The 23,208-nt window shown below is 45.1% G+C and overlaps 1 protein-coding gene and 1 long non-coding RNA gene across 5 annotated transcripts in view; one reads left to right on the top strand and one right to left on the bottom strand.

Annotated features, from left to right (window-relative positions):
• ADAMTSL4 (ADAMTS like 4) overlaps window positions 1–17,267 on the bottom strand; it is a 318,711-nt gene extending 301,444 nt beyond the window's left edge. For 2 of the 4 annotated variants that reach the window (XM_068253241.1, XM_068253242.1), the window contains exon 1: window positions 13,095–13,561. The gene's annotated coding sequence lies outside the window, so the exon portion shown is untranslated. Of the gene's footprint in view, window positions 1–13,094; window positions 13,563–17,203 lie in introns of those variants that run through there. The other 2 variants (XM_068253243.1, XM_068253245.1) reach the window with 2 other exon arrangements.
• The window catches only part of LOC137532583 (uncharacterized), a 180,910-nt gene continuing 170,816 nt past the window's right edge, over window positions 13,115–23,208 (top strand). Inside the window, exons 1-2 of the long non-coding RNA XR_011023956.1 lie at window positions 13,115–13,753; window positions 16,751–16,844. This is a non-coding gene — a long non-coding RNA (uncharacterized lncRNA). The remainder of the gene's footprint in view (window positions 13,754–16,750; window positions 16,845–23,208) is intronic.

Below are 23,208 nucleotides of genomic sequence, written 5' to 3'. Positions count from 1 at the left end.
TGACAGCAACTGGTATATTTCAGTTCTGACAAAATCTTGGCAGAACTGGAAGGGCTCACTGTAAGAAGAACATCGTGAGCTTCTGAGAGGAACTGATGGCGAAGTAAATATGTAATATTTATTTGTAGCTACGTCATGTGTTTATTCTAAATAATTTTACTCACTTCAGGTTCCCTTTAAGTATCAATATTTCAATACTTCAGATTTGCTTTAAATAAGACCTTAAATTACAGTACTTTTACTCGCATCAAAATCATCCTCCTGAGTTGAATGTAGGTAAATGGATGGTGATCAAAGGTCAGATTGAGCGAGGCAGGTCCTTTCTGTGTGCGCTCTTCCCCGCTCTGCGTTTGACCTGGGGGCCACCCTAGACATAATGTTATTAGGTCTATGGGCGTGCAGCAGTGTAATATGCAATAGCCTGGCCCCGAATTACTTCTCCCTCCGAGTGCTACGACTCGGAGAGGGAACAGTAATAAACACCGCCAGGAATTTCAGCAGCAGCAGGAGCCGCCATTCGGCTCACCCTGCCCCAAAGTAACCAGACGAAGCGCCATGTACGCAGATTGAGATGGGCTGGAATTTGAAAGGGATTAGTGATAGGTACATTCTTGTGAATTACGGGCTGAAGCATTTGCTTCTTGCAGACTGCACAGTATAGTTGGCTTATAAAACTCCCAGCACCCTGAGGGCAGTTCTGTGGATCTAGCATGAGACACATTATTATACAGTGTATATAAGGAGGACAGCCCTGCTACTGGAGAGGAATGCAGAGGCTGCACAGCAGACATCAGAGGAGTTGTACGTTTTGATACCTGAGGCAGAAGGAAATAAATAACTCTTCAGCAGCCGGAGAGCTGACACGCCAGCGACTGACCCCCTCAGGAAGGGAGACGAGTCAGCAGAGCTTATCTACAAGTCCCCAGTCAGGAAAAATGTCTCTGCGGTGTAACCTCACTACCGGGGGAGACAAGTGACAGTCACATATCACCCATCTGACACTGAGATCCCTGTCACAATACACCCCGCTGGTGCTGAGCTGCTATCTCTGTACAGTACTGACCCTGCACTCTTCTGTTATAGGCCAGGTGCACACATGACAGAAATGCTTGCGGAGCGGGAAAAGCTGGGTTTCATGCAGCAATGTTAGTCTATGGGATGCAGAAGTACCAGCATTGCACTTGCGATTTACAGTAAGAGTTCTGCAGACGCTGGTAGTGTTGCATAATATGCAGGTCGCTGGCTGCCAAAACGCACATAATGATAGTCTATGGTAACGCATATACATTGCGTTTTTCATGCGTTTTTTAATGCATTTTTCATTAAAAAGTAAAGATCTGTAATGTGTTTCCGCTTCCTGTTGTCTTCCTAGTGATTTGCATAAATAAGAAAAAAACAAAGCATACAAAACGTTTTCCATTAGAGAACCGCAAACGCATTCAAATACACGCAAAACACAAGAATAACGCATCTGCGTAAAAAAAACGGTAAAAACGCAATAGCAAATCGCAAACGCACTATCCGAAAACACTATTTTTTCACGCTATGTCATATGTGAACCCAGTCATACTGCCTCCACAAACTTCAAGAGAGAATGAAAGTACACACTCTTTCAGTTCTAAAGTTTTACATATCATTACATCCTATACAATAAAATGCAAGTGTCCCTGCGTCTGTCTCTGTGTCAGTGCTTTGCGCTACTGCGCATGTCATGCACTGACAGCCATTGGGACAGGACGCAGGGCAGGCGGGCGGGCTGGCCAGCCCAGCGGGCAGATGTGTGCGTCGGTGCGCACGCAGCGGGTGTGTGCGCACACGGCGGGTGCGCGTGTGCACTGACTGGTGGCGGTGGTGGCGTGAAGAGACCTAGAGCCCATTTTAAAACAGGCTTAGGTCAACTAGTATTTACATATTACATAATTACAATATCTGGTACTTAGCAGGTCTTACAATTAGGTCAAAACAACCTCAGATGAAAGCATAATATACAGCAAAGTCCCCATTAAGTCTCAACTAACCGGCATGCCTGAGGGGATAATGAGAACTAAGGGGTTTTGTGGGGGGGTTTTGCTGGGAATTTAACCCTTATCAATACATGTGCTTGCAGGTTGCTTGAGCAACCGGCTTAAAAAGCACTAACCTCCCCCTACCCCAACTCCCCTGTGCAGCATCCTTACCGAGTGTCCAGCACCATCTAACTGTCCTGTTGCTCCTAGCGGCTTTCCAAATTCTGTGCAGGGCTCGCGGCGTGTCACGTCACCTAACACGGGTCAGGTGACAGACTGGGAGCTGTACGCAGAGGAAGCCAGAAAGCCACTGGGAGCAACAGAACAGTTAGAAGACTGCACTGTAGAAGGAGAACAGAGGCGCCAACAGGATAAAATAAGCTAAAAACTTTAAAATTCTCAAGGGAGGAAGTGGTGGACCTACCTCCCCGAAGTAGACATGAAACTGTCGATTTATAAACAGATACATTTATTTTAATACTCCAGAAATACAAAGCAACGTGTTTCGCAGGTATATTCCCGCTCCCTCAGGCAATAACAGGTAGGACCATAGAACAGTGCAGTCTCTAGATAACGCTTAGCGCCTATGTCAACAGAGGCGCTAAGCGTTATCTAAACAGAGGCACTAAGCGTTATCTAGAGACTGCACTGTTCTATACTCCTACCTCTTATTGCCTGAGGAAGCGGGAATATACCTGCGAAACGCATTGCTTTGTATTTTGGGAGTATTAAAATAAATGTATCTGTTTAAAAAGCGACAGATTCATGTCTACTTCGGGGAGGTAGGTCCACCACTTCCTCCCTTTAGAATTTTAAAGTTTTTAGCTTATTTTATCCTGTTGGCACCTCTGTTCTCCTTCTACAATACTTGTGCCCACCCCAGGTGGAGGGGTTTATACCCTTTTTTCTTCTGATCTACAGAGAGCGACATCTTAATCCTGAGTGAGGACAGGTCTAATCTCCTCACCTGCCTTTACAGTGGTTGCCTATACGGTGACCCTGGTTTGTGAGTATATTGTTTACTTACTTTGAATATACCCAATCATTTTACATACTACACTATATTGGGCTCTCGGTGTCCCTTTTTTCTTACAGTTAGAAGACTGCGCTGGACACTCAGTAAGGATTTAATGCTGCACAGAGGGAGGTTTGTGCTTTTTAGGCTTGTTTGGAGCAACAGACAAGCACCTGTATCTAGTATCAGGTGACCCCCGCCGGTGCCGGATACTGGGAACTTTGCTGTATTTTATTGTGTCATTATTTTTAAAAAGGAATCTAAGGCTATAAATGTCACTTTAATAGCAGAAAAACACTTGTAAATGCATGGAACAGGTGGTTCAAACTGGGAACGGTCATCATTCCCCTGATACAATTAAAAGTCTAAACCTATTTTTTTTTTTTTTTTTTTTTTTTTGCATTTAAACACAAAATAAGACATGGATTTTCCCCGATTGTTGGGGGTGTTATTTGGAGCACTGGGCAATCAGAGTTAGTGAAATGTGTGGACACCATCATCAGTGCAAATTGCATTGCCATCTTGGAGCAGGGTCTGCTGCCAATACTTTCCACTGGGCTGCTTCCAAAAACATCCAAGTTGGAGTTCTGTGCCATTGTGTTAAACACATCCAGGCCTGGCAGGTGGAACTCAGCATCCAGAGGCCGCACCATGGGTTAGTCAGCTGCCTGACATGAATCCCATAGAACACACTGTATGGCCTAGTGCACACCGGAGCGTTTCCGCTGCGGTTTGCGATCTGCTTGCGGGTGCGGATCCGCTAGGGTAATGTATTTCAATGGGCTGGTGCACACCAGAGCGGGAGGCGTTTTGCAGAAACGCATACTCCCGGGCTGCTGCAGATTTTGGATTGCGGATGCGTTTCTGCCATAATGTTAAGTATAGGAAAACCGCAAACCGCTCTGAAAAACGTCACTTCAGAGCGGTTTGCCGGGTTTTTTTGTTACAGTAGCTGTTCAGTAACAGCTTTACTGTAACAATATATGAAATCTACTATACCAAAACCGCTACACAAAACCGCAAAACGCTAGCTGAAACGCTGCAGAAAAATAAGAAAAAGCGTTTCAAAATCTGCTAGCATTTTGCGGATCTGCTAGCGGTTTTTGGTGTGCACTAGGCCTAACTGCACTATTCTCAATTGTGCCATACTAAGGTGTCCTGGAAAACAAACCTCCCGTAGTGAACTTTTGTGCATGAGGAGTGAGCCAAAACCCCCTAGTCCAAGATCACAAAACTTATTGGTGCCATGCTTGACCGTGTCAAAGCTCTGCAGAAAACTGAAGGTGTATAAACAAAATAGTAATATATTGTGTTTGGTTTCTGTGGGTACTATAATAAACATGGTACAACAGCTAAATTCGAAGGACAAACATGAACCAAACTTTAAACTCAGTAGGCCAAAACAACCAAATAAACCAGTAAATTGTCCACACATCAAATCCCAGGCAGTACACCTTTGAATTAGACTGTAATATACACCAAAAGTCAACCTTACAAAAAGAGATGACAAGACCGGAAATTTCAGTACCATGATTGTATGGGAATTGGGGGGGGGGGACCTGCTGAACTGACAAAGGTGCTTACAACAACCAGGTCTTATAAAACTTCTCATCCCACTTAAAGCAGCTCCTCAACTTGAAGTCAGAATACAGGGAGGACTCCTGCTGCAACATGATAAAACTACTCCCCAAAAGTGGGTGGAAAAGGTCACTGCGTCTTATAATCAAAATGCAGGGAGTTCCTGACTTGTGAATGCCTGCCAATGCAAACCTCCAATCCACCGCAATGTCGCTGCATCGCCTCGCATCCCTCCGCAAGTACTTCCGGTTGTCTTCCGTACACCCTATTGCGGCGTCATGCGGCTTCCCGTCGGCGGCTATAGGGACTTGGATACATGCTGTGGAAAACTGCATCATGTTATCCATAATTTCCCCACCTCACATTGCGCCGGATCGCATAGGTATATTTGTGTCAATGGAAAGGACTCTATTGACGTGAATTGGTTGCAGTTTCCTTGAGTTGTGATGTGAAGCGGTTTCCGTATAACAATTCGTCTAGTGGAAACGAGCCCTTAAATGGTGGGATGATGCTTGCACATACTGTCCACAGGTATCTCTGGCCACCTCTACTCATCTCCTCTCTCTTATCAGTCATCGCTGCTGCTGCCTTGTGATTAATATGACTGATGAACCTTAGGGGTCACATTACCATTTTATTCCTGGAATAATGAGGATTCCATGGAATGTTAGCGTAAGATTCATATCTACACTGCATGGCAAGAGATAGTGTACAGCCGCTCTGCCGCCCACATTCTTATCAGAGGATACAACAAGAACTCACTTATCCCAAATGAGCCCATCCTAAGTAATTGCACAGCTTTTATTTACATTAACTCAAGTGAGGGCATAAATTGCTCCTTATCTAACAATATACTTAACATTACTTCAATTGGCTCAAATACCACCTTTAAGGCACAAGGCCTACAGGTAGCTACTTATCATACAATCTTCCCATGAGTGGATGTAATGATTGATCCCAGCAGCATCAATGAATGAGCCACATGGGAATTTTTCAGGTGGATCATCTTTCATTACGGATCATACAGACCAGACGCTGTTCTGTGGTTGTGTTTTGCTGGATGCAGAATAGAACCATTATTTCCTACCAAGGCTAGTCCCTTGAATGAAAGTTATTGACTGAAGCATTGTACACATGCTAGACTGTTCTCAGCTGAGGCACTTGATTGGAACCAAATGACTGAGAATCTAGTCCAGGCCTGGGCAAACTACGGTGGCCCACAGGTGCTATGAAGGAGGCCCGTCGTTAGGGGGTGCATTCCGCTCCTCTCCTTTTCTCCTTCCTGCAGTTCGATAAAAAATACCTGCAGCGCACGTACAAGAAGTAACTCACCCAATCACTCCTTCCAGTGTCAATCATCATGGCAACAGCAGCATCATGTGTCCTGCTGTCATTATGTAGCAGCGTATCACATGACACCGCTGTCGCCATGGAGATCCCTGCTGGAACTAGCGATTGGGTGAGTTTCACCCAATTATTCCTGGCCGCAAAAGTGCAGAGGGAGGAAAGGAGGGAGACATGGATTCATGCAGTGGGCCAAAGAATGCAACCCGATTAAAAAAAGTTTGCCCACCCCTAATCTAGCCTGTGTACAGATGCCCCCTAAGTCACGTAAAGATCCAGCACACCAGATGTTAAGCAACAATGCCTGACCAAATTGTTCCGCTACTCACCCCACTTGCCATCGTCCGCCACAGCAAACAGAACTCATCACTAACTAATAGACTACTGGCGAGTCTATACTCCTCTTCAAACTGACCCAAGAGACTGAGTGCTAATCCCTAAAGGGGACACTGAATCACATTCAAGAAATACTCCACTTCAGTATAAATTGCCCATTCCACAATAAGAAGACCCGGGAGATAACTATAACTGTATAGGAGAAGAGCGCATGTGGAATGAGCAATTCACACTGGAGCTCCGCTTTAAAGACTACCTAACCCACAATGGATCTGCCCTGACTGTGCAGATTGCTTTGGGTGGCAGTTATGGAACAGCTGCTGCAGACACTGCAAAGGCCAAGCAGCATGCAATGCTCTATGGAGAGGAGAAGGGGAGACATGCACGAAGCACAATGCTGCAGGTACTTCCGTTGAAGTCCTTGCAGGGAACAAAAGGCATCAGGAGACAGTGATGCAACCAGGCGGATCACTACAGGACAGTGTCAGAGGATGCCTGTACACACTTTACAATTTCGGACAAAGCAATCAGAAGCGATTATCTCAGCCGAGGAAAATCTAAAGCTGAATACTTACCACCTGACGGAGGAAGATGGATCCAGCTCCCCCATCACGACAAGCATTCAACGATCCAACTTCCGGCCGGCGGGTATGCACGACGTCACACGATGGGCGCAAACAGAAAGTCAATTGATCTCGGTACTTTGCGCGGAGTTGTCGGGCATCTTAAAGATCCGATCCTCTGTGAGAATCGTTATTGCTTTGCAACGCTAAACGGTGTTAGCATGATCATGCGCCTGTACCCATGTTGTGAGATTGCGGAAACGATCGATCGTCACTTAAAGTATCGCCAGTCATCTGGAAAATCGTCAGGAAAATTGCGTTGTGGTTATGGGCCTTCTCAGCATGGCCTTTATTCTTTATAAAGATCCTCTCTGATTTATACAAAGATGCTGCCCAGCCTTGCTGACTGCATCACAATTTTTTAGCAGTTGGAAAGAGCAACTGCCATTTGCTAAGTGCTTTTGAAAATAAAGAAAACCCTAAAAATCCGCTGCGAGAAGATGGGATACTCCAAAACCTGTCGGTTCTGTCAGATTTCTACTACTTACTATAAGTGACAGCAACATAGGAGAAAAGTAATGTATGGCTCATTTTACTCTGGAACAAATGCACTTCTTATTTGAATGTGTTTACATATATTTTAAATATTACGATTTTCGCAATAGTGGTCCTTTAATCAGCAGATGTGGATGTCTCTATCTGTAGGCTATGTTCACAAGGGAGGCTGACAGGCAGTGGATTTAATGTCTGTTCACATGTGTCAGCTGCATTCTGCAGGCAGCCAGAGAGGAGCAGTGCTATGCTGCTTTACAGCACTTGGAATGCAGCGGACCATCTGCCAGATGTGACAGGCGGCAGTCTTCCATCAAGCGCTGAACACTTGCTTCATGGCTGCCTGGCAACTGCCAACCACAAGTTCTCCAGTCCACACAGGGGTGCACCTGCAGTGGTACACCAGCTGCTGGGCGGCTGAGCCATGCAGTCACCTCCAATCACCCGCCCCATCTGATCAAGGCCCATAGTCGCTTTATCCTGTGGAGAAGAATCACAGAGATCTGACATCACTGCCCCATTTGGAAATACACAACAGAAGAGCATCACTGCCAAATGTTTCCAGATCTTTTATTCCAGGTTTGCTGAGACAACACAGCCCAGCTGTCATCCAGTCCAGCCAAATCCCCAGTTCTGGTCAATCCATCCTTCTTTCTGTGGTCACTTCAAAATCTTAGCAAGTTCTTATATTTCAGTGACTCCAGCAGCCAAGCCTCTCTGGGGGAAAGGTCCAATCTCATTCCTAATTAGTCTTATTTCTCTTGCTGCATTATATAAAATGTAAAATAAAAATGTCATGTAGAGACTAGAGTCAATTCATACTTAGGCAGGGGTCACATTGATCAAATTCAAAGCATTTCGCCGCATACAAAAATGCATAGAAGGATAGTCTATGGTGCTGCTGGTGCGTTTTCTGGAGTTTACTCATTGCATTAAAGGGAGTATAATTCCGTTCCACCCCTGTTAGCAATTTCCGACTGCCCAAGGCTTCGAAAGCCCGAGTTCTCCTGAAGACGGGCCGCTCCGTACTGCACATGCGCGAGCGCGCTGTCTTGTGCGTTCGCGCACTACGGAGCCATCCGTCTTCAGGAGCAGCCGGGATATCTGAGCCAGGGGATCCAACGCTAAAACGCAGGGACTGTGAGAGGAACAGGAAGGCTCATTAGTTCCCGGAGCATTCCCTTTCCTTAGATAAGTATCAGGGTTTTTCTGTTTTTGTTTTTATTTTGCTTCAGATTCACTTTAAAAAAAAAATACAGCCTACACTACTTTTCCAAACAATTCATGCAGTTTTTCATTGAACTTAATGGCTATGGTAAAATAAAACTACAACAAACAAATCATCACATCACTCCTCCACGCAATAGTGAACTGTCACCTGCTCATTTCAGAAGTAGTGAACAGTTGTAAAGCTAATACAATAGCAGTGATCAGTGACCAAAAACTTCCCAGTACTGACACAGATGTTACCGCCAGGGCTGTGGAGTCGACACAAAAATCATCCGACTCCAACTCCTCAATTTATGAGACCACCGACTCCAACTCTGACTCCAGGTACCCAAAATGGCTCAGACTCAACTCTGACTCCTTAGTTTCATTCTAACCTTGGCTGTGGATTTTGTACAAAAATCATCCGACTCTGACTCCCAACTCCTCAGTTTATGAAACCACTGACTCCGACTCCTACTCTGACTCCAGGTACCCAACATTGCTCCGACTCCTTGACTCCAACTCCACAGCCCTGGTTACCGCAGTGTATTTGTAACTAGTATTATGTGACTAGTATGTTATGGCGCTATATTTGTAACTAGTATTATGTGATTAATATGTTCAAAATGCACACTGTACATTCTAGCTGCTTTCTCTGAACTGTGCCAGTCTCATCCAAATGACTTCCTAATTCCCACACTGTCCTGTACAGTTTACTGCTAATGTGCAAAGCTTTCACAGAACTCTTATGCTGGATACTATTTACTCTTTACACTGACACTAAAGAGTTTGTGTCAGACTTTAGATCTGATTCTGACCACATAATGCTGGGACTTTGAAACGAATGGAATTCGAGAGGGGAAGACGTTTCCATAAGTGCGCTGGGTTTGCGACACGTTTTTTCCCGATCGCAATAGTAGGTCATGCTGCATTTTTCTTGCAATATACCTCCTTTGCAAAGTACAGGGTCGCAGAAAAATTGCATAACCATCGCGGTGCTATGCAATTTTTTTGCCATCCAGCAATTCAATTTTTTCCCACCCCTTTTTTTTCCCCCAAATTGCAATGCAACCACGCCGTACACCTGTCAAATCACAGCGGAATCGAGATATTAGAAATAGAGAGAAATGCTATTGTGATTGCATTTCTCAGTGGAAAAGAGCCCTAATGCTACGTACACACATGCGACAACGATCGCTCGTTGTGAACGACGAACAAACTTTTATTTGATGAAAGAACGACCTAAGTAAAGTTAGTTTTTAAATGTGTGTAACGATCTGATCGTTAGAACGAACGTTACATCACGTAAAGCAGCTATTGCGCTTGCGCATAAAAATGAGAATTTCCATGGAGAAATAGCGAAATGCGCATGTCAAGCCTAGTACGAACGACCGTTTCCAACGATGTACTACTTTTGCAAACGATCGTCGTTGGAAAAAATCCGCCAAGGTAGGTCGTTCATTTTTAACGATCTAGCTCGTCCGTCGTTAGACTTAATGGTCGCTGGTTGCTTTTTTTTTAAACGATCGTCGTTTAAAACGATCGTTTCAAACGACTATAGTCGCATGTGTGTACGCACCTTTAGTTTAGACTGGCCACACGAGCAATACTGCTGGTACTCTGTAATCAAAATAAAGATCAGGGTGTATAGAACTCTTGGTTTACAACATCTACCAGGCATCTGATATCTCACTATGGTTCACACTGGAAGAGCTTTTTAAGCACTAGTGATTTCAAAAGCTCTTGCTAATGCAATGCTATGGGGGTTTTTATAAAATCACTTCGCTCCAGTGAGAACACACACATAGGATAACATTAGCAACATCTTTTAAAATCACAAAGGGCTTAAGCTATGTACCCACTTTTGAGTGCTGAGCGGTCGTTTCCACGATATTGCGTGGACAGTCACACAACTACGCGAACGTTGTTCAGCGTCACGACACAATAACGACAATCACGGCGGATCGGATCGCTAAGATCCCCAATGATTCTCGCGCAAAGTACCATGATCGCTTGAAGTCTCATTCACTCCCAACATGTAGCGTTACGTGACGTTGTGCATACCCGCTGGCTGGATGAAACGTCGCTTGATGACCATCATCAAGGGAACTTCGTAGGACCATCGGCCAGGGAGTACGGAGCTTTAGAAAGCTCTTGTAGTGTGAACTAGCCCTATGAGTGTTTTTTTATTCTAAACAGTGCAACACAATCCACCTCTCTAATCAGTCCAACAGTTTTTCCACCAGTCCTACCTCTCATCAATTTTCCCCTCAGAATCAATAAGTCACAGTTAGTCAAATGTGTAGGGAATATATTTCCAGCCAACTTATAGTCAAATGCGTGAACAAATATATTTCAGCTAATATGATAACAGAATGATCAAATCTAAGAATAACCTACCATGATCAGGGGGTAGTGTGTGGACAGCTGTAGCTTAATTCTGATTGGTTGCTGTGAGATGCCACAAGATCCTGTGAACCTGTCTGCATGTGTGACACTGTTGATCTGTCTTTGTATGCGTTGTGAATTCGGGATACACTGTATTTAATGCTGGGAACACATCATACTTTTTACCCCTGATAGATGGGTTCGATACATAATTTCTGACATGTTCGATATTCCTTCCGATCGAATAGAAAAAGATAAGAAAAACAAGCGGAAGAGAATTGAACGCAGAATCGAGCAGAGGATTGAACGGAAAAAACGATCGGGTGGAAAATCGAGCGTAAAAAAACTTATCGTGTGTACCCAGCATTATGGATGGTATTATAGCAACAGGTGAACAAATTTACTGTTAATGTGCTTTCTGAGATATCCTCGTTAAAAGTCCTTAACGCCATCTACATACTTAAATCAGCTCATTGGCTTGTCCTAGAAAGCACAAAAGGGATCTAAACTATTCTCTTGCATCGCTAGTCAGTGTTATTCAGTGGTGGTAACCCAACTCCTGCAGTGCATTGTCCCATGACACAATCCTCATTCAGCACCATCATTTTTAAACAAAATCCATCACAGTCTATATCAGCTAACTCTACAAATTATATACCTATAGGGTAAATGGGACTAAATCGTTTAGTCAATAAAGCAGATGGGATGTTTGAAGACCAGCCAGATCAACCTGCAATGACCTCTCTGCTCTGCCTGCTTCCCAAGTGGCAAAAGGTGAAATTTAATTGGTCTCGCTTTATCAGTGTAACCAATCAAATTTCAGTTAAGTCTCTGTCATCATAGCTCTGATCTCTCAAATAAACCTGATAATCCTCAAATAATGAATACGCCACAAAAAACAGACACATAACAACCAATCAGAAATAATCTGTGCATCTCCCTCACATACCAGGGACACTGCTGAGGTGCCAAGACCAGGCTGATAGCATGTGTCCTGCTGTCCGGACATATTTATAAAAATAAACAGCAAAGTAAAATTTATAAATACAGTAATGTTTAAGCAAAGGCTGAACGTTCACATTCCAACATGCACTAATTAGTTTAATCAGTTATCCTATTTAGTTAGTTAATAAATACATTTCTACTACCTACTACCTAAGGGCTGGTTCAGACGGACGTTTGTGCAGCGTCTACTGCCAGCGTTTGGGGCTTGGCGTTAAACGCTCCCATTCAAGTGAATGGGAGCGTTTGTACCAAGCTTTTACGCGCGTTTACATGAACGCGGCGTTCGGGTCCCGATTTTCCCTGGCGTTCAAGGAGCCCCTGGAAGCTACATGTAGCTTCCAGGGGCGGTTAACCGCGACGGGTAATGTCCCCCTAGGGGAAGAAAAAACGCGACCGCATGCGAACGCTGCTGAAAGCCTGAACGCATCACGAACGCAACGCCAACGAACGCAACGCCTCTGAACGTCCGTCTGAACCAGCCCTAAGCCTCCTGATACACATTCCTAGAAACCTGCATTACCACCTGGGAATCAGTAGCATCTTCTAAGGCCCTGTTTACACTTGTAAACGCAAATCGCGATTGCAATTTTGCATTACGTTTTCTGGCATTTGCGCTTTGCGATTCTCATTCTCAGACAAGCGCACATATCGTGCGGAAAACCGCTTGCGACTCGCCTGCGGTTAACCGTAGACACACGTGATCCCTCCCTTAAGGTGGCCACTAACGGTCCAATTTCTAGTGAAAAACCGTTAGAGAGATCAGAAATTCTGATTGGATTAGTTGTAAATAATCTCCGTTGGTGGCCACAATCGATTATGAACGAGTGAAAAAAATGTCGTCCGAATGAAATTTCGTCGAACCAAAATTTGGATTTTCCTGTTGGTTGTGATAGATGATAGATAGGAAGCAAAGATTGGTTCGTTGATGGTGTAGTGAACGATATATTACAGTATTTCATTTCCGATCAGAATTTCTGATCGTTCAAACTATTTTTCGCTAGAAATCGGATCGTTAGTGGCCACAGTGAAATGGTAAAAGGTGACATCTGATTGGCTGACCTGCTTGGTTGCTATGAGTTACTTCACTCTGTGACTTACCTTCACTACGCAGAGCTCTGAATACAACAGTCACACGTGGGAAGACTTCTAAGAAGGCAACTTCTCCTTTAGTAATCAACTCCCGGCGAGTGAGGTGACGTAGAATCCAGATGAAGGGAAATTCCTGTGGGGCTACGGAGCTCCAGCTCCCAGGGCTCGCATCTGCTGCGGGCACAAGTCACATCCACGCTGAACTTTCTATAGTAGTCCTGTGTGTAGTTCCTAGAGAACTTTCCTCCTCACCTCCACATCTAGGAGTGCTTCAGCACCGCAATGTACATAGTCAGTCCCCAATCCACAGGCGCCTCCTCTCCCTCTTCTGCCTCAAGCTGATCAATTTCACTCCCCTCTGGAATGCTAACCTTAATTCTGCAGCCTGACAGCCTCAGTGCAGCTTCCCCCTCTGCCCTCTCTGCCTGGTGGGCTTCTGTGCTAGTCCCAGCTCTGAGCAGTGGTCTCCTCCTCCTCCTCTGACAGCAGCTTCATGTTAGCAGCAGCAGCCTCCACCCCTGAGTCACACACCCCCTCTCCCAGCACTGTTATTGTAACACCAGGAGGGCAAGCTTATTGATTACTATTGTTTTATGGACGAATGCCATGTGGGACAACTGCTTAGCAGATTGGACGTCCAGAGACAGGATATTAAAAAGGAAATCCAGGTATGCAGTTGTAATGGTTACTTTATACCTGTATAGAGACTAAAAGTGCCTAATTTACACACTTTATTAATTTGTCTGTGGAAATCTTTCTATAAGTATGGGTGTATGGGGAGTTGTGCAGAGTCTTACCACCAGTGGCATAGCTAAGGAGCTATGGGCCCCGGTGCAAGTTTTACATGGGGCCCCCTAAACACTTTATACATAACAATTGATACGGCGCACCAAAACCTGCCAAGGATTTCCACAGTGTTGGCGGTGCAATTAGGGGATGGGAAACAGTTTGTTAATGATTACTACTATTTAAAGCATCTATAGAAGTGATTATTACCAGCACAGGGCCAATAGAGAGCTTAAACTGTGCTTGAGGGAGGGACCCTCACCCACAGCTTCTCCAGAACGCCAAGGCACTCAGACCCATGTAGCAAGGGCTTATGGGAGCTCAGTATGGCCCCCTATGACCCAAGGGCCCCAATGTGGTTGCTACCTCTGCAATCCCTATTGCTACGCCACTGCTTACCACACCTCCCTTGCCCTGGCGTCACCCTTCTGCAGTTCTCCTCGTTTTGTACCTTCTGGTGCGGTGCGCAGTTGAGCACGCGCAGTATTTCCTCTAGGGCGCCTTACGACCGTGCTCCCTGGCGACTCCATATGACATGTGCGTGCACGCGCTGTCGCAAGGCGCCCTAGCGGACATACTGCGTAGGGTGACGGAGGGTGACACCGGGGCACAGGAGGTGTGGTAAGACTGCACAACACCCCATACACACATAAGGCGTCCTTTTTTAAATTCATCAATTGAGGTATCCTTTAAGAACTTGTTCTCAGTGATACAGTTATGATGCTGATGAGGAAAGTCAAGAAGATGCTAAAGCTCAGAGCCGGGACCAGGTCCTCCAGCACCCAAGGCTGAGACACCAAAGTGCGCCCCTCCATCCCTGCCTCCCCAGCCATCACACACTGATTGCTATTGACTAAGAGGCGCCACAGGGCCCACAACCTCCCCAACACCTTAATATCTAGTTATCTGGCTTGCAGTCACTGCCATGTATCCCCTTTTCTTATTTCTTTCTGCTTCATACACAATTAGGAATGACAGCTGAATGAATTCTGCGCCCCCTCCTACACTGCGCCCTGAGGCTGGAGCCTCTCCAGCCTATGCCTCGGCCCGGCCCTGCTAAAGCTACGTACACACACTAAGTATGGCAAGATGGGTGGTAAAGCCCGCTTCACCCAACTAGATCGCTTATCTAGTGTGTGTACAGTTGCAAGTGATGAGTCTGTATAACATCGGGCCCCGAGTTAACGCCCAATGGATCGTTTCCTGATCCCTAACGAGTGGCAGTAATCAGTTGTGTTTATGTAGCTTTAGTCAGAGAATATGTAGCATCAACTGTTCTCAAAAGTATATGTCTGCATTTCTGTTTTTCACATGGTGGCCCTTGCACACTAGGGGCTTGATTCACAAAGCGGTGCTAGCCTACTTAGCATGTCTAAAGTCTTTAGACGTGCTAACCAGGGTGCTAAGTAGGTTAGCACCGGATTTCTCAATCAGATCGCGCGCAAAGTCCTATGCGCGCGCTGAGTCCCATAGGCTTTAATGGGCACTTCGCGCGGAGCGCCCTGCGCTCTGTGCAGTGTGCGTGTAAAGTTTTACGCGCATAAAGTTTTGCACGTGAAAAGCTCGTTTAGACGTGCTAAGGGGGTTTTCACAGGCGTGCTAACAGTTAGCACCGCTTTGCTTTGTGAATCAAGCCCTATGTCAAAAAGCCGCACCACATGGTACCATTGCTCTGCAACCATATAGTGAGGTATACAATACATATTTTTACTATTTTTTTTCTTTTCCCCCCTCTTTTTTACGGTTGTTTTTCCCCATTCTTTATTTTCGCTAATTTTATTTTATATTATTCTTTTTGCAAACCATGATGTGAGACCATGACTAACGCAAGGGGTTTAAAATGAAGCCTGTCTAAACTGGTTGGGCTCTATTCTATCCCTCCCCATATGGCTTCCCTTGGTGTTCTAGGGCTTCACCTCCAATATAGCTTCCCTGGTGGTCTAGAGTGGGCCAAACATAATGTAAAGTGGGGAAACCACTTGAGGGCCAAATTTAATGGCTCTGCAGCCAAATTTGGCCCACCGGCCGGAGTTTGACATGTAAGATTCAACTTAATCACAAACGCAGGCAAACTGCAGCAGACACTACTTTGCGATTGGGTTAAAAATGGTTTGCACCACTCTGGGCACTGCAATGACTATGTCAATCACAGTGCCCTTGTGATCAGCAAAACATATGCGCTTCAAAAATCGCATGACAGTGCATGTAGGGTGGAAAGACCCTAATTCAGCTCACAGCAGTAGCATAGCAATACGGGATGCAGAGGTTGCAACCATACCTGGACCAGACCAGAGGGGCCCATTAGGGTTCCTCCTTCATCCATCTTTTTAGCCTTTCATTGGTGCTAAGCCTCTGGATCCTAATAAGGCTTCCCCTGTCCTCCTCCGCCCCGGAAATCCAGCACTGCCACCCCCCCCCCCCCCCCCCCGAACAGCGGCGAGATAAATATTTACCTACCGCGATCCAGTGCAGTAGCGGCTCTTTGTTCAAGCTAAGGCAGAAATAGCTGAGCCCGATCGTATCTGCTCTGCTGCGCAAAGGACTCCGGCCTGCGCAGTATTGCGTATACGATCGGACTCGGCTATTTCCGCCTTAGCCCGAATGGAGAGCCGCTACTGCGCCTGCGCTGGATCGCGGTAGGTAAATATTGCCGCGCCTGCACAGTTGCTTGTCAGCAATTGTCGAGGAAGTTTCGGTGGAGCCAGCGCAGGATCCCTCAGGCTATATAGGACAGGGGAAGCCTCATTGGGACCCTGAAGCTTCTCCTTCCCGAGCTAAGTATCTCCCAGAGGGAGTTTTTTTGTTACAGGGTCTCTTTAACTAATTGTTTCCTTACTCTGATAATACCTCTCTGACACTATAACTGTCCTCCTTGGTAGGTTTTGGGGCTTCATATCAATAGAGTACAGGGGGCTCTCTATGTACAACTTGCACTGGGGTCTCAAGCTCCTCAGCTACTCCACTGGATCACAGGTAAGATGTTCATCCCTTTTTTGAAGAATGTAAATTTTTGCAAGCAGAATATAACATGTAACATTTCTATCTACCTGTAGGACATTTCCCATGATTGCAGCAAGAACTTAGCTCTGTGAGCACAGAATGCTGTACTTCTGCTTAGCCAGGAGAGAGACCTTCTGTTTTCACAGTCTGCAGTCATTGGTCACTAGAGACACAGCAGAGATCAGCATCCTCATTGTGTCGCCCATGGCAACTAAAATCCCCCAATTAACATTCTAAATGTAAGTATATATTTTGGATCACTAGTTTGAAAAATTCCTTCCTCCCCTCCTGGCTGTGGTCTAGTTTAGGAGTCAGGCTAGACAGGTACTTACATGCTGCCTTGTAAAACTTGGGGAAATTCTTGCAGATCCATATATGTCCATCAAATTCTGCCAATGCAATATAAAAGACACCCCCATAGGAATCAAGAAACAGCACCGATTTAGAGAATTAAAAACTGTCATTTCAATGTTGCCCATGGCAACCGATATGCTTCCAGCCTCTAATCTGAGCTAGAGAGATGATGGTATGGATGTGGTACAGTTTTAGGTGGTGGATGCTGCAAGCATACTGTACATTAGTTGCATAGGACTGCTTATAATACTAAGAATCTCAGTACCAAAATTGTTTTTAGAGATTTAAGATCACATAAAAGCCAAAGATAAGAAGTCAAGTACAGTTATACAGTCTGCAAAGGGTTTAGATGCTTTCTTATTCATATGAAGTACACTAAAGGGGAGCCCAGGACATAGCATGCTGTGTGCTACTGTCCCCTCTCAGCTGACAACATACTGCCTGTGTTGTACTAAGCCTGGTTTTCTGACCACACAACATCCACTTTATTGTGTTTTTGACTGTATCTCACTTTAGAAATTACATTCTTATGATTATAATTAGAATTAAAGTTGGAAATAGGATTAGCTTTAATCTCCAGCGCTGTACAATGAACAGTAATTACACTGCAGAGCTCACACAGTACACGACTTTAGAAAAATGAACAGAAAGTCCTCCTGTTCTTGTTTGTGATTATAGCTGAACTCCTGCCACCCTGCTAAACACTTGACTGATAAATAATAGATTTTAATAGTCTTGGCAAAATGGATCATTCTGTACAGCTAAGATTCAGTTATCCCATGCGAGACTGCAGGACTTCTCAAGAGCTACCCCACTCTCTGGAACTCACTTCTATCACCCATCAGTGTCTCCCATTCCTTCAACACCTTCAAACACCCTCTAAACAATGCCATAACCCTCTCTGCTGAGCATCTGTTATGCAACCTGTACCTACTGTGTCCCTACCCAGCTAGTGTATCTAACTTAATAATGCATCCCTTCAATGGGTACTCTTCCTGTGGTCTGACTTGGACTTGAACTATGCGGTCTCTAAGGGTCCTTTTACACAATATCAGTTGCTGTCAGTTGTAACTGGAAGGACAACTGATATGCAGTCCAGTGTCCATGTTTCCCTATGGCCTCACACTATATGCTGAAAAACTGAAACTTTTTCACAATGTACTGCCACTTAGTTGCATGATCTTGTAACTTGTTAGTGGTCTCCCTATTTAGCTTTTGTTCTGTGCTTTATAAATACATCTATTGTTCGTGCTTTATAAATGCAATAAATAATATATACAGAATATGCACCTCTATGCCCTCACCATCTTCTCTCTTCAATTGAGATAGTTAGTATGGGCACAAGCCTACTCCAAGCATGCTGATTGGACAGTGACCAGGAGCAGCTCAAAGTTTTATCATTCTGCTCTTTCCTCCTGTAAGAAATTTATTCAATTGCAAATTTATTCAAGCCATTCTGGCTGACAGTCAGGCCTTCTACCAGCCTTAATGCTGTTTAAGAAAGGATGATGTCACAAAACCATGTAACTGTATTGATAAATAATCCTTTATTGAACACGTTTTTTATTTGTACTCATCTGTAAATGTAAAATTCTAAACAGGATTGTTGTTATTATTATTATTATGTCTTTGTGTAGAAAAATTAGAACCACAGTCAGGTTATTGTTGCTGTTTGGGTCCCAATTGTGGAGAATTTTGCTCCCTTCCTGTCTCAGCGATGAGGTCACTGAGAAGAAAAGTGTGGTGAACATTTCCATTAGGGACACAGACAGCTAGAAAAGTATATTTTAATAGTGTGGAAAAGAGAAGATCAGCACAGTTTGTCCCTTCTGAGAAGATTTCCCTCAGGCCAGGTGTCCAGTAGGAGCAACACGTGCACTTCCTAAAGCGCAAGCTCTTTGTAGACAACAGCAAATCAAAAGTGATTTTGAAGTGCTTCTATCCTTTGTATTGGAGCACAACCTTTCAAAATCTGCTGTAGGACCCATGATTGCTATTTCACTAATTGCAATCGCTACTGTGGGTTTGCAGCCATTGACTTTCATCAACCTAGCTCTTCTGGAATCACCAGCGATCACGGTGATTCCAAAGATTGGCTAAAAGTGCAGTAGTGGGCTATAGCCCTTACCACTTCTCTCAGGGTCACTGAAAACAGGAAGTTAGGGAACATCCAACAGCCAATGGTTACACAGATGGGAAAAAAAACATCAACACTCTACTAAAAAATAAAGACAATAAAAAAATTAAAATGTTTATGAAAATGAAAAGCTGCACCTTTAAAAGTTTGAAGCAGTGGCACAGATGGTATATGGATCAAAAAGCGAACCATTTGTCAGTAGCATAGCTCCCAACTGTCCCTTTTTTGGGACAAAAAAATCCCTCTGTCCCTCTTCCTTCCTCATTTGTCCCTCTTTCAGGACTCATGTACAGATCTGTGTTAATACTGTATATGTATTTTTCTATTGAAAAAGGGGTTTAATTGACTCCAAACTTTATTCCCATCCTTTACATTGATATAGTTCTTATTTCCAAATGTTAATATGAAGGAACTGAACCAGGACAGAAAGGACCATTGTGGTCTGAATGATCGAACTACACATTTTCCTTATGAAGTCTTTATGGTATGCATGACTAGGGGTGTGGTTGTGTGTGACTAGGGGTGTGGTTGGGGTGTGGCAAGGGCATGGCTTAGGTTTCTTTCTCATCTCAAAAAGTTGGGAGGTATGCAGGAGCAGTAAATGAAGATTTGGTCTCATCCTTTTAAGGCCTCGTTCACATCATACCCGCTTCCGTGCGCATTTGGAAGCACGTATGATGTGCTGAAATGCAGGGCAGTGCGGGCAGGGCGACCGCACTGGGCGCAGACTAGCAAGTAGATGAAGGGGGGCGCAGGCAGAAGGACATAACCGCTAGGGAGTTGGTGACGCGCCATGCAGCCAAATGGAAGAAGAAAGAAGAATACCAGCGCGATCACCTTCCTTGACTCCTCCTAGGCTGCCTGCGTCCGACGTCAAGCCATCATCATGTCACCACTATGTGATGGCACCTGATGTCTTGTAGCGGTACTGGAGGCTGTCAGTGCGCGGCACCCATGGAGGAGTCGGCTTTCTGGGCACCCCTCGCCTGTGTGTTTTCCTGCTTCCTCCTGGATGAGCAGCTGGTCACTAGAAAGTAGGCAGATCTACTTGTGACCTGTGGTTGTGTTTCTGTTCCTAAAGAGTAAGGGTTCCCGAGTCCACGGGGGTGGGTGGAAGTGGGCGCAATTTTTACACCCTCGCCCTGGGTGCAATTTAGCCTAGAAACTGCCCTGCTGAAATGCATAGTCTGCCCTTCTGCCGTTCACATCTACTGCGCTGCGCAGCAGTACGATGCGCTAGGAAGCGCTTGCGTACTGCTGCATGCGTTTTGCACGGAAGCGGGCGGGCAGCGGGCAGCGGCACAGATGACGTGCTGGTATGCGCTGCGTTTGGATCGCACGGCCATCTGCGCTAGCTAGATGTGAACGAGACCTTAACACATCTGTATCCACTTTTCGGCAACACGGCAATGTAAAAGTGCCGAATAATGATACTCTCCTTTTTGTACAATCTTACCACTTCTATTTAATATGAGGAACAACCTATAATATCCATTCAATGTATATTCACTCAGTTTACCCTATTTTTAATATTTAAAGTATATTCACTCAGTTTACGCTTTTACTAATAGATTTGGTGAGATTGTACAAAAAAGATTATATCATTAGTGGCCACTCAACAGCAGACAGAAGGGGACACAAATGCATTAGTGGCGTCAGACCCTAAAGGTGACCATACACTGGTCGATGTGCCATTAGATCGACCAGCTGACAGATCCCTATCTGATCGAATCTGATCAGAGAGGGATCGTATGGCCACCTTTACTGCAAACAGATTGTGAATCGATTTCAGCCTGAAACCGATTCACCATCTGCTGAGCTGTTCTGCCGCCTGTCCCCCAACCCCCGTATACATTACCTGAGGCTGGCTCCCGGGCGTCTTCTCCGCGCTTCACCGCACCGCTGTTCTTGCTCCATCCCGGCGCTTCCTGTGTTACTCCGTGACCAGGAAGTTCAAATAGAGCGCCCTCTATTTCAACTTCCTGGTCACCGGAGTGACACAGGAAGTATAGCGTACACTGGGACATGCGGAAATGCGGTGCAGCGAGGAGAAGAGGACCCCGGAGCCAGCTTCAGGTAATGTATACATGCGTCGCATCGGGCCCGAATCGTACGCCGCAAGCGACGCGCTCCTACCGCCGGGCGATCGAGGGTAATTTCCCGCACGGCGCGATCGACGGACCGATCCGATTTCGGGAGGAAATCGGATCGGCGGGTGCGTTTAGCGCAAGCGATTGGCAGCAGATTCGATCCCAGGATCGAATCTGCTGTCGAAACGGACGGGAATCGGCCCAGTGTATGGGGGCCTTAACTGTTATTAGAAGCACATAATGATACATATAAGCAACTGTGATCAGCGGGAGAGAGGGAGGGACAGTGCATTGGAGGCAAGGGACTTCACTGTCCTCACAGAATGCAGCAGGGACCAAGCATCTCTTCATTAGTGCATTACCAACTGGTATGTCACACCACATGCAAGAACTGTACAAAAAATAGTGCACAAAAGGGCACTATAATAGGAGCATATGTAATTGGTGTTATAATTAATTATCTTGTATATATATATATATATATATAGCACCATTTTTATGACTGAAAGCAAAATTGTATAGTTTATGGCCAGCTTTTGTCAGATCTCTGTGTGATCTCAGTGGCATATACATGTCTATGAGGGAGACGGGGCCAGAGGAACAAAGGGTCTCCTGCTGTGGGCTTTTGATGAAAAAATGCACCATGTGACTCTCAATATTCAACCTCCTAAAATCAAGTGAATGGTCAAACAGGCAATGATCATCTCATTGGAATTAGATACAATCAGGATGTTTGTTCTGAATATAATAGTGTACTCTTGCAATGTTAAGCTGACCTCAGATGGATATATCATTATTGGGTTGAAGCCAATGAGTCCAGTCCTTCACTAATCCCCAGTAATGTCATCTATAGCAGAGTTCCCATCTATGTCCACCTGATATGGCTATTTGCAGATGATTTATGGTAGGATTGTAGCAGTGTATTGAAATGAATGCTCACAATGGAGTCATTTGATTTCTTTTCAAGAAAGGGGAAATGTCATTGGCGCTCGCGTACACATTTATAGAATGAGCACTTCATCAGGTGTAGCAAGTTAATGAAGGACAAGGGAAAGAAATCAAGCCAGGGAAAGCACTGTATGAACAAGAAAATGCATCTAACATGAAAAATGAATGAAGTGTTTTCACAGTGGTTTGTTTCTTTTGGTGTGTATGTGTCAGTGCTAACCATGATCAAGCCAATTATCAGGAACTTCTCACGCCTTCAGGTTAGATTGAGAATTACATTGGATAAAGACTGGGCTCACCCTGCCATGAAAAATGTTTCGCAGAACAGAGGAGGAATGTGAGAGCATCCTATGCAAGGCATAGTCCAATTTGTCCATACAGCACACATCCAGTCCTTCAGTTCCAATTAGCAGAACGTAAGGCTATGTCGGACATGATAATTGCGAATATGGGTACGGATCTTTGATGCTGCGGATGCTGACTCAATCAATAGAAGCCTATTAGAACGCATAGTGTCTGTTTTCACTAGCTGTTTGTTTTGGGTTTTTTGGGGAGGGTTTTGCACTTTTTTACTCACCTCGGGTTCTCCGACTCTGCTGCAGCCGTCGCTTCAGTTCACTGCATGGTACAACCGTAACAGACAATGTGATTCCTCCGCAAACCAATGGGGAGGCCCATGCTTCTGCTGAGGCTCCGCTCTGTTTACCAGTGCTTGTCCCCTGCAGTGGACACAAGTGGCGGTGGAACCAAATATGATGGTGACAGGTGGACCATACAGGTGGTGAAACCAGCGGACCAGATGCACTAT

The sequence above is a fragment of the Hyperolius riggenbachi genome, chromosome 9, assembly GCF_040937935.1.
Source record: "Hyperolius riggenbachi isolate aHypRig1 chromosome 9, aHypRig1.pri, whole genome shotgun sequence".
Classification (NCBI taxonomy): Eukaryota; Metazoa; Chordata; class Amphibia; order Anura; family Hyperoliidae; genus Hyperolius; species Hyperolius riggenbachi.
Note: the sequence above shows the minus strand (reverse complement) of the source record. Positions and strands in the feature narration are given on the sequence as shown.